The 15695-nt window shown below is 38.9% G+C and overlaps 1 protein-coding gene across 2 annotated transcripts in view; it reads right to left on the reverse strand.

Annotated features, from left to right (window-relative positions):
• LOC115629994 (tetratricopeptide repeat protein 21B-like) overlaps positions 1–15695 on the reverse strand; it is a 214550-nt gene that overhangs the window by 82229 nt on the left and 116626 nt on the right. The gene's annotated exons all lie outside the window — the stretch shown is intronic.

Below are 15695 nucleotides of genomic sequence, written 5' to 3' on the forward strand. Positions count from 1 at the left end.
GGCAAAAAAACCACATTCGAATGCACAATGCTCAAAATGAGTTGAGTGAATTGGAATGCAAAGGCAAACTGATATGAATGAATGAGTATACACACGTGCAACTCAGTCGCACTCAGTCCAAACGTAGAAAAACGAATTGAATGGAGTGAGAATACGAAAAACTTAGACGTAGTTCTCGAATGATTCGAATGACAAACCGGTAAAGAAGAAAGAAAAACTGTAGTCAATAAAATGGTTGATATTTTTATTTTCATTTGTATTTATTTTACTTATTACTAACATAAAACATATTTATTTATATTAGAATTTCAAAACATTATTTGGTTAATTTGTCAGGATTGCTGGCTAATAGACAACATTTTTCTGTTATTAAATTTCTAGCGTTTGAAAATGTGCATTCCGAAGCCACGTTACTGGCTGGAATGCAAAACATTTTACAGCTTGTTTTGTGCAACAGATGAATTCCCTCCTTTATATAATGAATTGTACAGGACAAATACGACGCTTTTAAAAAAAAATTCTGTCCATATCACTGGTGATTAATCCAAAGGCTTAATATTTTTCAATTTCGGACCAAAGTGAGCAGATTTTACAATAACTAGAGTAGAGTAACTCAAATAAATCGAATGTTTTCCGATATGTCAATTGTTTCATTCCGTTTTACGTTTCATTTATTCTTACTCATTAACTCATTTCAATGAATTTCGAATGCTATGAGACACAAGACGCACTCATATTCATACAAATTTATTTCATTTTCAATGTTCCACTTAACTCAATTCGTTTCCATTCTTTTCAACGTACTTTATGAGCAGTGCTGCCATTTTTTTAATTAATAAAAAAAAACTGTTTCTAACTGAAAGAAAGGGCAAAAAAGCTGAAAATTTATAGAAAAAAAACCTAAAATAAAGCGGTTATGGTTTTACCAATTTATTTGTTGTAATGTGATATTTACATTAAATCATTCAGTTCTGCGAGGTTCGCATTTGTACGACATGGTCGTACCAATCATGCGTAAATAATTATAAGGCAATTGGTAGTCAAAGCAGCATAGTTTTGTCAGGCAAATTGACAAAGTGTATTTTTGTTGTTGAATAAAACAGTTCATTGCACTTGTGTGCTACTTTGTTGTTGCATGAGCGCGCAAATCACTAAGCTTGCCTGTGATAGTGATCTTGCAATAGCTGCAGTAGACCCTATGCCCGCCCGAGTCATCTTTACGAATCAAAGCCTTGAATTCTTCGCTTTTTAGTCAAGCATCTCGGCAGTTTGGTAGTACATAATTCTGTTTTTACACGTAGATTGGTTCCAGAACCAGACCCTGTACAAAAAAGACATTGATCATATGCAAAAATGCTAAAACCTATTAAAATCAGTGGAAAAACAAGGATATATTTTTATTAAATTAAAACATATATAATGTGCATAACGACCCACATAAGAATGGTTTTTAGCTGTTCGTCAGCTGTGTGTGTTTATACTCTGTACATGAAATGTACAAGAGTATATTAGGTTTGCGGGAGCTGAAAAATGTAACAGGCAGAAGGAGGCGTGGCAGACCCCACAAAGTATATATATTCTTGATCAGCATGACGAGACGAGTCGATCTAGCCCTGTCTATCATAATGAAATTTGGCATACGGACACATAATAACCAACTGGGGGTATTTCCAAAATTTTAGTTCGAAATTCCAAGAATTACGGGAGTTACGATTTGCGGGGTAGAGGGGGGAGGGAGGGGAATTCCAAAATATACATTTTCTGCGTATTCACATAAGGCATCTGGGACTAAAATTTGGTGTTCCTAGGTCTTATAGTCTCCGAGATATAGGCGATTATACGAATGGAAAATCGGGAAAACCCCCATAGAGGGGAAGTGGGGGGGAAAATCAAAAAAATAAAACAAACTCGTATAGAATACACACATAACGCATCTTTGTGCAAAATTTGGTGTCTCTATCTCTTATAGTCTCTGAGATCCAGGTGTTCATACGGACGGACAGACGGACAGACGGACAGACAGACAGACAGGGCTAGATCGACTCGTCTCGTCATGCTGATCAAGAATATATATACTTTGTGGGGTCTGCCACGTCTCCTTCTGTCTGTTACATTTTTCAGCTCCCGCAAACCTAATATACTTCTGTACATTTCATGTACAGAGTATAAATATTGATGAACCGGCAATTTTTTATAGTTTATATCTGAATGGTGACTAAATTAAAAAAAGCGGGAGAAAAGCCAAACACATTTCTAAAAAATCCAGAATTCCCGCTTCCCGCAATTCTCAATTTTTTCCCGCAACAGGCCTTACAAAACAGTCATATTTGAGGAGATATTATTTACTATCATATATTTATAAGTTGAATTTGAATTTAAACTGAACTAACGAAATGAATTGTGTCTGGCAACGCCAGTTATCTTAATTGTTTATGCATCTCCTTCGCTGTAGGCTTTGTCATGCCTGCACTAGTTCTTTATCATTAGTCTAGTAACGACTCGCTTCTGTAATGGTCGAACCCAGTCTCGATAACGTAATAGGATTAAATGCAGTGAAGTTTATTATAACGTTTTACAAAACCCAATAAAGTGTATTTATTTGGGCACGTTGTACATGGCACATGTGGATCGTGGGGAGCTACTTGGGAGTGCAAGGCGAATAACTAATTTTACTGGATTCTGCAGCTACATTTTGGCGACCATGACAGGACCCTTCACCCCCGACAATCTCTCCACACACTGCATCGCATGATCGACAACCCGCAAGAAGTACCGCAATAGTTTAATCGCAAGTATACCTACACGTATTAATACATACGTATATACATTGAATTGCGAAATATACATACATACATACATAGTGTGACATATGTACATAGGCACACGCATGTGCTTAGCGTTACTGTACTTATCACTCGTTGCTTTAATTTCATTTGGCTGCCCTTTTAGCAGCGTGCATTCAATTTTCGCTTCACTCACGTTGAGTGAAACCTGAGTATTTTTTTTTTTGATTCTGCACAACTCATCATTCCACTCATAGTTCACAATGAACAGTGGAAAGGCTGAAGGCGAATGTGCGAAAGCTGAGGCAAAGTTGGTAAACTTAAGGAATCAACGCACATCATATCTACGGCATATTGAAAACCTTCACAATAAGGTAATCGAATCTGGAGAAGGTGAAGATCTTCATGTGCTTGAGTGCAGACTGCACACTGTTGGAGTCACATTATCGTCAGCTGTGCAACGTGCAATCTCAAATCGCGTCGCTGTATTGCACTGATGATGCACGCGCCAAACTAGAGGAAACATACATTGCTGCAAAGGCTAAAATTAGGACTCTTTTGCATGAAAAGGGTCACAGCAATAAGTCAATCATTACAGAAGCCAGCTTCATGAACGCCACTGTGGGCAATGGAGTTACACATCAAAATAAATTGCCTAAGCTCACACTGCCGAGCTTCGATGGCAAATATGCGACCTTCAGACGATTCAAAAGTTCATTCAACAATCTCATCCACGAGGATCCGCATATCGTAACGATAGATAAATTTAATTATCTGTTGAATTATCTAACAGGGCCAGCACTTGAAGTGGTGCAGTCCTTTCAAATAACTGAAGAGAATTACCCCAAAGCATGGGCAAGATTCTCATTTTTCAAGGTTGTATATCTAGCTTATTTGAGCTACCTACGATGGTACAACTTGAGGCGACAGCTCTTTAAAAGCTCGTCGATAATGCATCTGCAATACGCGGATCACTTTTGTCTGTCAGATCTGCTCAAGAAATTATGGATAGCGTCCTATGCCATATTGTTCTTACGAAGGTGGATGCCGAAAGCAAAACCAACTACAACGAAAAACAAAATCTAGAGAAACTGCCGTCGTGGGATGAATGTTGCAACATTCTAAGTCGTCGGTGCCAGTTTCTCGAAAGTCAACGAGGAAGTTTTTGCCAATCGGAACGGCGCAACATTAAACATGAAACGAAACAATTTTCTACAACAAGGGCCTTTGTAGGTACACAATGCCAATGTGTGTATTGCAAGGCAACTGCACACTACATTAGCTCATGCAAAGATTTTGCTGATTTGTCACTGGAACAGCGCAGACATGCAGTAAGGAAGGCTGGCATATGTTTCAACTGTCTGCGTAAAGGCCACAGGGTGAAAGATTGCTCATCCACGTCCAGATGTAAAATTTGTCAAGCAAGTCATCATACTATATTACACAGTTTTACAGTAGCAACTATTCAAAGCATGCAGGTTACTTCACTTCCAGATAACGCAGGTCCAGTTAACATTAAAGTTGAAAACTCAACTCTACATTCGTCGAATGCTGCTGCAAGGATTACTCCAATCATAAAAGGCATTCTTCCGACAGCCGTTGTATACATAAGCGACAAATGTGGTCAGCTACATTTGGTCCGAGCGCTTCTAGATTCTGGATCAGAAGTTTCATTTATAACAGAGGAAACTACAAAAAGGCTGCGACTTGAAAAACATCGCATTCATCAGGAGGTCAGCGGTATTTCGGCTGTTAGGCAAAAAATCAAGTTTAATGTTTATGCTAAACTGAAGGATCGCTGCACTGAGTTCAGTTGGGCTTCCACATTTTCTGTCATTAAGCAGAATTGTGTAAATCAGCCATCGCAAACATTAAAGACGTCAAACTGGAGTATACCACCGAACATTGTTCTAGCAGATCCAAAGTTCTTTGTATCAACAAAAATCGACATTTTGATCAACACTGAAGGTTTCTTTGAAGCCCTCAGAGAAGGTAAGCATAGTTTGGGCAACGGAATGCCGTGCCTTATCAACACAGCTTATGGATGGATAATTGGCGGTGTCCTCGATCACAACGCTGATGGACAACTGCAACACTGCAACTTTTCTCAATAATCAGTTTCAATCGAGAGGCTAGTTCAGAAATTTTGGGAAATAGATAATTGTACTACAAAACCATCCGAATTTACAGAGGAAGAGCAACGCTGTGAGCAGCATTTTCGCCATACAGTTTCTCTTCGCGAGGACGGCCGGATACAAGTCCGACTACCGTTTAAAAGATCACCATCCGAGCTTGGTGAATCTTACAAAAACGCACTACATAGGTTCAAGCTGCTCGAACGCAGGCTTGAAAGCAACCCGATGCTGAAGAAGGAATATGTTGGATTTATAGACGAGTATATAAATCTCGGGCATATGTCCCTTGCGTCCAACGTGGACCACACACAACCACACTTCTACATACCGCACCATTGCGTGTTGCGCCCTGAGAGCCTTACGACAAAGCTGGGAGTAGTCTTTGACGCATCAGCCAAAACGACTTCTGGCCTCTCATTAAACGATCTGCAAATGATTGGCCCAACGATTCAGCAAGACCTCATTACAACGCTTCTTTCATTTCGTTTATATAGATTTGCCCTCACATTGCGAAAATGTATAGGCAATTTGTTATCGACGAAAGACACAGGTGCTTTCAATTAATACTATGGAGACCTGATCTACGCGGCGAGGACTTCATCACATAGCCACATAGCCGTCCTGCGCAATGATCTGTATGTAGACGACCTACTCACAGGAGCAGACACCATAACAGACCTTCAACACAAAAAGGATGATGTTGTGGCGCTACTTTTGAAAGCAGGCTTGCAGTTAACCAAGTTCAGCAGCAACTCTAGTGACATTGCTGCAACCTCATCCAATGAAGTTTCAATCAAACTCAAGGATAATGAATTTATGAAAGCGCTGGGGCTCGCACGGCAGCCCAATATAGACAAGCTTGTATTTCGCAACGAATTTGAACCACCTGACCAGGTAACAAGACGATCCGTTTTGTCAGTGGTAGCGCGCATATTTGACTTCCTGGGACTTATCAGCCCAATACTTATCCGCTGTAAAATCTTTATACAGGATCTGGCTTTAAAGGGTCTAGATTGGGACACGCCAGTCGACGACGTCTCTCGAAACAAATGGATAGAGATGCTGGAAGATCTTCGAAACATAACCACACTTCAGTTTCCACGCTTCGTTTTCACATCGCCAACCGAGCGCTGCGAAATTCACGGTTTCGCGGACGCATCTGAGCGGGCTTATGGATGCTGCATATATGTTCGCGCTCAGCTGCCCGATGAGACAAAGACAAATTTACTCATTGCAAAATCGAAGGTTGCACTGATACGAGTACAATCACTGCCAAGATTGGAACTATGTGCCGCCCTTCTTCTGTGCCGCACGTGGCGCAAATTTGAGTCCAAACTGCGTTCATATACGAGAAACGTAACGTTTTGGACTGACTCAAGGATCGTTCTACAATGGATGAAAATGCACGCTTCGCAACTGCATTGTTTCGTTGGAAACAGGATTTCGGAATTGCAAGAACACAGTGGTAACGTTACCTGCAGGCATGTACCGTCAGCGTCGAACCCTGCGGACATAGTATCTCGAGGATGCCGGCCAGAAGAATTTGGAGAATCTATATATATAAGGTAATCGCGCACATTCAACAATCGTCATATGCAAACGAGATATCCTTACTTCAAAAAGTAAAGAGTTTGCAATCCAGCTTGCAATGTCTAGCACCGTTTCTACACCAAATGGACTGTGGCGATTCAGCAGTGTGTGTGATGAGAGTAGGAGGTAGATTGGCAAACTGCGACATGCCATTCGACGCCAAGCATCAAGCTTTAATACCTAGGATCCATCCGTTCACTCGTCTTTACATCGAATTTATACACAGAACCAACATGCAAGTGAATTGATCAGAAAAGTGGTGCGCGAATGTACACACTGCTTCCATTACAAACCTCGCCTCGTACAACTGATTATGGGGAATCTACCGGCGGACCGCCTTCGAGCCGAGCGACCGTTTATGGTTACCGGCGTCGACTTCTATGGACCATTCTACACTTCATACCGGATAAGAAGCAAAACTCCGTACAAAACATACGCAGGAATCTTCGTTTGTTTTGCTTCAAAGGTAGTTCACATGGAACTTGTGACTGAGCTGCCTACAAACGCATTTTTACTATGCATCCGCCAACGCAACAAATTTTGTTGGCGCTGCATCCAAACTTTCCACGTCGGATGATGCTAAGAAGAAAATGCGGTACCTTGACAGATGGCAAAGAGTGTCATACATTAAACAACAGTTCTGGAGCATGTGGCAAAGAGATTATGTCCACACTCTTCAGCAACGAGCAAGGTGGACAAGGGATCAACCGAACCTGAAGGTGGGACAAGTTGTAATCGTACATGAGGACAACCTGCCGCCACAACAATGGTCATTGGCCAGGGTGACTGCAGTCATTCCTGGAAAAGACGGCAAGGTTAGAGTAGCTCCCTCTGGATGAATTTTGAAAGTCGAGCCTTTCAACGTGGGGAGGATGTTTGAGGAGATATTATTTACTATCATATATTTATAAATTGAATTTGAATTTAAACTGAATTAACGAAATGAATTGTGTCTGGCAACACCAGTTATCTTAATTGTTTATGCATCTCCTTCGCTGTAGGCTTTGTCATGCCTGCACTAGTTCTTTATCATTAGTCTAGTAACGACTCGCTTCTGTAATGGTCGAACCCAGTCTCGATAACGTAATAGGATTAAATGCAGTGAAGTTTATTATAACGTTTTACAAAACCCAATAAAGTGTATTTATTTGGGCACGTTGTACATGGTACATGTGGATCGTGGGGAGCTACTTGGGAGCTACGGGAAAAAAGCGAAATTGTCAGCCCTGCTTATGAGTGAAGCCATGCACCTGTCTAATACATATGTACGTGCATGTATGCAGTACAGAATTAATTGAAAGCAGCAACAACAACAGCTGCGGGCAGAGCGTGAGCAAAGATTGGATTTATGGCTATAACTTTCTTCTTAATTGCCCTATGATGATGAAACTTAATATGTAAATATCAAATTTGAGTTTCGAAATTCCAAGAACTACGGAAGTTATGGAAAATCACAATAGCGGGGGGAGTGGGGGGTGTCTTATACTGTCTGAGATCCTTGAGTTCACATCTTGCCCGTCTTTGCAGCCTCAGTATTTGTGCTTACAATTATACATTTATTTACTATATAATATTTCTCTTCCGACACTCTAAAATTTCTAAAGAGTTCATTCGAAAGCTGAGATGCCAGAGATGGACATGTGTCGGTTTTTTCGGTGCGTTACAGCGCGTTACACGAATCTGTATCGGTGAATGAATACAAAAATTTTTCTTTGTAAATCGAATTAGGAAAATGCCGCAATTTAATTTATGCTTGTATACTTGTGTATATGTTAGTCCAATTTTAAGAACCGACATACATATGTACAAAATATTCCTTTTTCGTAAAATATTAATTTATTTTATGCAAATGTGACTAACATTAGCATTGTTTTTTTTTTGTTTTTTTTTTGGATATGCGCTTTAAATCCCTTGCTTTTTGCAACAATAAAATACATATATGTACATAACACAATGTTTTAATATAGACTTTGTGCAAAACACTGGACAAAATTTTAGAATATTTCCTAACTTTAACTTTCTATTGCATTTTCACGTTCGTGTTTTTTCGTGCTTTATTGCGTCAACACGAACACGCAAAAAATGGAATATGAAACACGGCACTCGTCCCCACGCAGTGCAGCGATGTGCCAAGAACAATAAAAAACACGGACTGTGTAAGTGTGATTATGTGATGTCCCCAACTGTTTGATATTGCAAAATATCTATATTTCGATATTTCGAAAATCATTGAATGCCAAATTGTAGATATATGTATGTATGTACATAATACAATGTTTTAAGATAGAGTTTGTGCAAAAAAACTGGGATAAATAGTAGAGTATTTCCTAAGTTTAAATTATATTTAGGTCGTGTTGTTTTTGTTTCTATTGTATTTTTAAGCATTTATTAAGTCAACACGTACAAGCAGTTTTTTCTTGTATTCTTTTGAAAATCGATTTTTTAAACAAACTTTGGAGCTCATTTACCATTTAAGTTATCGAAATAAGACTAGTCGATATAGGAGATTAAATAAGTCGATAACAATTAAAATAGATTGATTGAAAAAGAAGAAGCAGATGCGAGCACATGTAAAAAGAGACGCTCTGAAACTTAATTTTTTAAAACTTGTTAAATATCGAAAATAAAGATGAATTTTAGACTTAGATGTGGGGTGAGCCCTCCCACTTCTTCGCCAATCTACATTAATACATATCTGAACATGCTCAGCGTGAAATGGATATGCTAGTTATCTGAAGTACAAGGTGCACTTCAAAGGAAACAGGGCTTTTTGAATCTAGCGCCCCCTGGTGGCGCTATCTATATGTCGACTGGTGCATTAGAATCTGCTATCTTTATCGATTGTCCAGTGAGTCCATTTCATGACATTTCATCGATTGGAAGTGAAGTTATTGCGTTTTAAGTGTCAGTATGTTTGTGTTATCGGTGTGCAAATGAGCTTCGAACAAAGAGCCAACATTAAATTTTGTTTTAAAATTGGTAAAACTTTTACCGAAACATTTCAATTGATGGAACAAGTTTATGGCGATGATTGCCATAGTGCACGTGTGGTTTCAACGTTTTCAAAGTGGTCGTGAGGACATAAATGACGATCAACATGTGGGCCAATCAAAATTCGTGATCACCAAAAATGCCATCAAAACAGTGCGTGAATTCATCAAAAATCAGCCGAAATCATCATTGAAATTGATGGAAATGGAATTGAACATCTCCAAAACATCGATTTATCGCATTTTGACCGAACATTTGGGCTTACGAAAGGTGTGTGCACGGTTTGTTCCGCACAAATTGACTGACGACCAAAAATTGCTCAAAAATCAGCCGATTGGGACCGATTATTTGACCAAAAATCACATTTTAACCATTAACCACTCGCCGTATTCACCTGATATGGCACCGTGCGACTTCTACCTTTTCGGAAAATGCATATGCCCATGAAAGGAAAGCGTTATGCAGACGTAGAGGCCATTCAACGCCATCCTCAACGCTATACCGACAAATGACCTAAAAAAGTCGTTCGATCACCTCCTTGAACGTTGAAAACGTTGTATTCAGGCGAAAGGAGACTATTTTGAAGGCGACCAATAAATTTTTCCAAAAAAAAAAATAGTTTTCGTTTTTTAATAAAAGTTCTGGAACTTTTGAATTGCACCTTGTAATTTCGCAAGAAGGCATTTCACAAGAAATGGAAACTGCGGCTGCGGAGGCGCTTGTGCGAATGCGCAAAAATGGCGTCGGTGATGGCGACATGGTGAATTCTCTCGGAATTTCTGGGCGTGAAGACGGCGTGAGTGGAGTGAAGCAGTATGGTGAGGTGAAATCTGGTGGCGTCGCAGGCGGCAACGATCACCAGTATGTTCTTGGAAAAGTGGATGGTGTCCCTGCCACTGGGGAAAAATTGGCGAAACGTGATGACGTCGTAGGCGGCGGCGATCACCAGTATGTTCTTGGAAACGATGACGTCCCGTTTACTGGGAAAAACTATAAGTTAGTGAACGAACATGAGCATAAAGAAGTTCGAAATGCATTGCCAGATAAGAATGTTGCTGCGAACGCGGGCAAGAACACAACTTTAGCCGCACTCGATCGGGAGTTAAATATTTTGGAAAGAATGTCTGATGTGTATTGCCCGGAAACGCTTAGCAGAACTGCAGGCAAGTATGTATGATACCGAAGCCATGTTGGAAAAATCCCGAAGCTTGCCGAATTTTCACATACGAGATGTTGGAGCAATGATTCCAATGATTTTCCGAAGACGATCACCTGTCAATTAATGTTTGGGTGTGTGAAGTTGAACGTGCAGTTGCACCCCGTCGTCTGAGTTCTGAGCCCACAAATCAGGTTGGCCATATAAGCAAGAATTGTCAGCAACCGAAAAGGCCACCGAATGCTTGCTTTAACTGTTCTGAGGTTGGCCACAAAGCTACACAATGCCCTAAGAAGATCGTAGGCATCGCTACGGAGAACTTATCGTCGCAAGAAGACCAGTCTTACATAAAACTAGTAAGTTTAAGAATATATGAAAATAACGGGTGCACAGAAGTAAAAAATATTTTTTCGTCGTTAGATTCCGGAAGCCCAATAAGCTTTTTAGCAAGATCATTTGTGCCACTAAGAATTTTGAAAGGCGAATTATCAAATAGTAAATACCGTGGTTTTGGCTATCAGTCCATCCGAACTTTTGGAGAAATTAATTTTTCCGTTCTGTTTGAAAGCAAATATTATGAAATACCAGTTTATGTAGTTCCCGATTTCATTTTACCAACCCCATTACTATTGGGAAGAAATGCTTTAAGTATACTCAATTTAAAACTTTTGACAGATGTTAAGCATAGATGTAACTGCCAAAATTATAATGCTGATAAAATAATTGGTTTCGTTTATCAATCTTCAATCTTTCTGTGCATCCGTACTCGACAAATCAAAGTTATTTAATTGTCATGCAGACGATCACAATAGCCTTAAGGAACTAAATGAAATGAATGTTTGGAAGTTAGTAACAAATGTAATGCATCCAAGGCCGAAGATGCTGAGCTATTGTATGGTGAACGGTTACATGAATTTGTTGGCCTTCATGATGAAAGTCTATATGTCGGCTTGGACTTCGGACTAGGTATAGCTGATAAATGCCGGGATTTAATGAAGGTTCATTATTTAAACAAAAGCCCAGTTACTCCTTGGTCGCCAAAGTGCACTATGACAATCAAGTTAAATGATAATACACCCTTTCATAGTAGCCCCCGAAGACTGTCGTATTATGAAAGGGATAAAGTTAGAAACATAGTCGCGGATTTGTTGACAAATAATATAATAAGAGAAAGCCATTCGCCATATGCGTCACCAATCGTTTTGGTGAAGAAGAAATCAGGTGATATTAGGATGGACATTGACTACAGAGGCCTTAACAAATTGACAGTTCGTGACAATTTTCCTATGCCACTTATTGAGGATTGTCTAGAATATTTGGGGGTAATTGATCTAAAAAGCGGATTCCACCAAATAGGTATGGATAACGACCCCCGACGGCCAATATGAATATCTAAGAAGGCCGTTTGGGCTAAAAAACGGGCCCGCCGTATTTCAGCGGTTTATTTCAAATGTTCTGGACTCTTTGATGAAATCTCGAGATTTTTTAGTTTATATGGATGATATTATTGTGGCGACATATGGCAAAGAACTGCATTCCTGTATTGGTCTTTTTTCTTATTTTCGAAAATTTGTTCCATCCTTTTCAAAGATAGCCAAACCTCTTACAGATGCCCTTAAAAGAAAAGGATCATTTCCCTTGTCAGAAACAGAAAGAGCAGTTTTCAATACACTGAAACAAAGTCTTTCCGCACCCCCCAGTTCTCTCATTGTATAGTGCTGCACACGGGCGCCATTATTCCATTGTACGTCGGACGGGATCAGGTATGACCCACGTTGATGCGCTCAGCAGACAAGTGAATCCGTTAGAGTCCGAAAGTAATGACCCTGTGGCAAATGTTGTAAATTCATTTGAGGAGGAAGAGATTTTCGAGTCCTTAACCAAATTTTTCAAAACGCGTGAAAATATATTGTCAAAGGATATTATTGAATTGGTCGGGGCAGCTCCAGGAGATGTCGAATTGCTTTTGCGAACAGAGCAAATGCGAGATAGTGAGGTTATAGCTATTCGAAAAGATTTGGAGAAAGGTAGTGTTAAGAACTTTGACTTGATTGACAGAGTGGCTTACAGAGTTGACGACCATGAGAATTTACTTCTGTATGTACCAAATTTTATGCAAGAACAGGTAATTCGATTCCTTTACCGTGCGTCCAATCTAAAAAGCAAGCATATTCTGGTCGTCATTAATTCGTTTAACAAGTTTGTAAAGCTGTACCCAGTAAGCTCTACCAAGACTCGTGAAGAAAATACCTGTTTGGAATAGTACTTTGCATACTATTGCCGACCAAGAAGAGTTATATCTGGCCGAGGTTCATGTTTCACATCCCTCGATTTTGAAGAGTTTCTGAAGAAGCGAAGTATCCAGGATATAAAAGTAGCCACAGGAGCCCCTCAAGCGAATGGGCCGTGGATGCAAATTAATGTAAATGAAACCGTTGAAATATAAATTTAAAAAATCGAAGCCGATCTAATGTAGGGATGTAAGTCGAAGGAAAAACATTGATGTTGATGTACATCAATTTCTTTATTAAAAATCGATACATGGTCGATGCATCGCAAAAAAACATCGATGTATCGATGTTTTAAAAGATTAAATTAAATTATATTAGGGAGAAAACTAAGAGATTTTTAAAATAAAAAATGTACATATATCAAGAGAGACTCTCATAGTATTTTACTTAATGTTGTTAATCAATAGAGTACTCGGAATAAAAATAAAGTTTTAAAAACAAAATCGCGTTTTAGTTACGCCTTCTAAGCATATTAAGCCTGACATTATATATGAAAAAATGGAGATAAAATGCTTAACAATCTAAAATTTATACTACAAAATACACATTTTAATGAAAACATCAAATAATTTATAATACAAATATACCTTCTTTGGTAAACCACACAAAGAAATGTGACCGCCCAACAAAACATGAATAATGCCCGATGTTTGGACAAACATCGATGGATCGACGATGCATCGTTAGCAAAAAAACCATCGGAAAAAATCGATGCATCGTGGTAAAAACATCGTCGATGCTCGATACATCGATTTTTCTTTACATCCCTAATCTAATGTCAGATTGGCCGAGTATAAAATGTGCATAGCCAGTAAGTTATCGAAATAAGACTAGTCGATATAAGAGATTAAATAAGTCGATAACAATTAAAACAGATTGAAAAAGAAGAAGCAGACGCGAGCACATTGAAAAATCGACGCTCTGAAACTTAATTTTTTAAAAGTTGTTAAATCTCTATATATATAAAACAGTTTGTCCTGACTGACTGATTGGCAATCAACGTACAGCCCAAACGGCAAGAGCTAGGAAGCTGAAATTTCGGAAATTTCGGTTTCGGAAAATTCGAGCTCCAAAGGGGAGAAAACGAGCTCCAACGTTTGTATGAAAAATTAACAATTTTTATCCGATTAACTTCACACTTAGTTTGTATACTCTCAAAAAGAATACAAGAAAAACTGCATACTTGGTTTTTCACCATTTTTCCTGGGACATGAAAAAGGGGGGATTTTCCGTGGAAAAATTGAAACACAATCAACACCCCACAGCCCAAACGGTAAAAGCTAGGAAACTGAAATTTGGGCTCAAGTATCCTATCATGGTGTAGATGCGCACTAAGAAGGGATTTTGGCTGTTCGTGTAGTTGCGTGCAAACGATTGAAATAGCCAAAGCAACATGTGAGACACTAATGTGTGAATGTCCATACATATGTGCACATCTATGTATGTACATATGTATCTACATATGTATGTATGTACATTCGTCTTGCACTGACAGAGCATGAAATGTTAATTAATTGAAAATTATATAACATTTTTAAAAGTAATTTTTTCTTTGTTTAGTGCATTTGGCATTAGGGTTTTCATTAATAACTTTATGCAGAAACAACAAATATCAAATAGTTGGGGACATCACATACACACACTCACACACACAACAAGCAACAGTTCGTGTCTATGTGTGCGGTTCTCTACGTACGGTTGAAAAAGTAGAGAGAAACATACATACATATGTATCAGAGAACTGCATGAGTGCCTATTTTTGTGACTCTAAGTATACTTACTGAAAAAGCGGTTGCGGTGTGATCGCCACCGCATACTATTTTGTCAATTCAGTGACCTACTCAAAAGGCATTTTTGTATTGCTATGACTGGATCACTTTCGTACTCGATCATGGGTGTATGCGGTTTCTGCTTTACTTTTTCATCGCATATTCTTGTTGTCGTTTTCTGCAATCGTACTTATACTCATACGCGCACAATACAAATATTGCGTGCGCAAGAAACGATGAGAGAAGAGTTGACAAAATCAATGTGATGATTAGCAAAGCAAAGACCGGGTACTGCAAACACCGCATATGAAAATTGAAGCGAAGCAAAGACCAAGTACTGAAAACAACGCATGTGCATAACGGCGTTTTTTTATGTATGCTCATAATGCACTGTAAATTATTTTTTTCTGCATTCTGCTTCATATGGAAGGGTATAGTTAATTGCTGCATAAGCCTCATTAGTGTTGCATCGATCATAGAGGAACGTATTCATAAGAGCAAAAAAATGAATTAAATAAATCCTTTTAATTTTGTACACATCTTTTTTTTTACCTTGCTTTGTTTATGTTTGTATTCTTAGCGATATAGCCAAAACAAAATCGTAGCGGAATATGTGCAGTGTACACACAAAAGAACATACATACATGTTCTACTACATACATATGTATGTACATACGTGTAAACACATGTGCACTGAATATCCAAGGTCAACATCGCAAATCATACAGATCGTGAGTGAAATATTCTAAGTAGGTATGCGGTATACTTATTGTTGCGGTGCACCGCTGCAGTTCTCTGATATGTATGTATGTATGTATGCCTGTGTATGAATATAGCATGTATGTACATTCGTATTAATGTATACATTGGGCAATCGAACACAGTTGTTTGATTGTAAAAAAAGAAAAGAATGCTAAAGTCGAGCAAGCTCAACTCTTATACCCTGTACCTCCCACCAAAAAGGAAAAAATAAAAAAAAA

The sequence above is a fragment of the Scaptodrosophila lebanonensis genome, unplaced genomic scaffold, assembly GCF_003285725.1.
Source record: "Scaptodrosophila lebanonensis strain 11010-0011.00,11010-0021.00 unplaced genomic scaffold, SlebRS2 tig00000197-arrow-arrow-pilon, whole genome shotgun sequence".
NCBI lineage: Eukaryota > Metazoa > Arthropoda > Insecta > Diptera > Drosophilidae > Scaptodrosophila > Scaptodrosophila lebanonensis.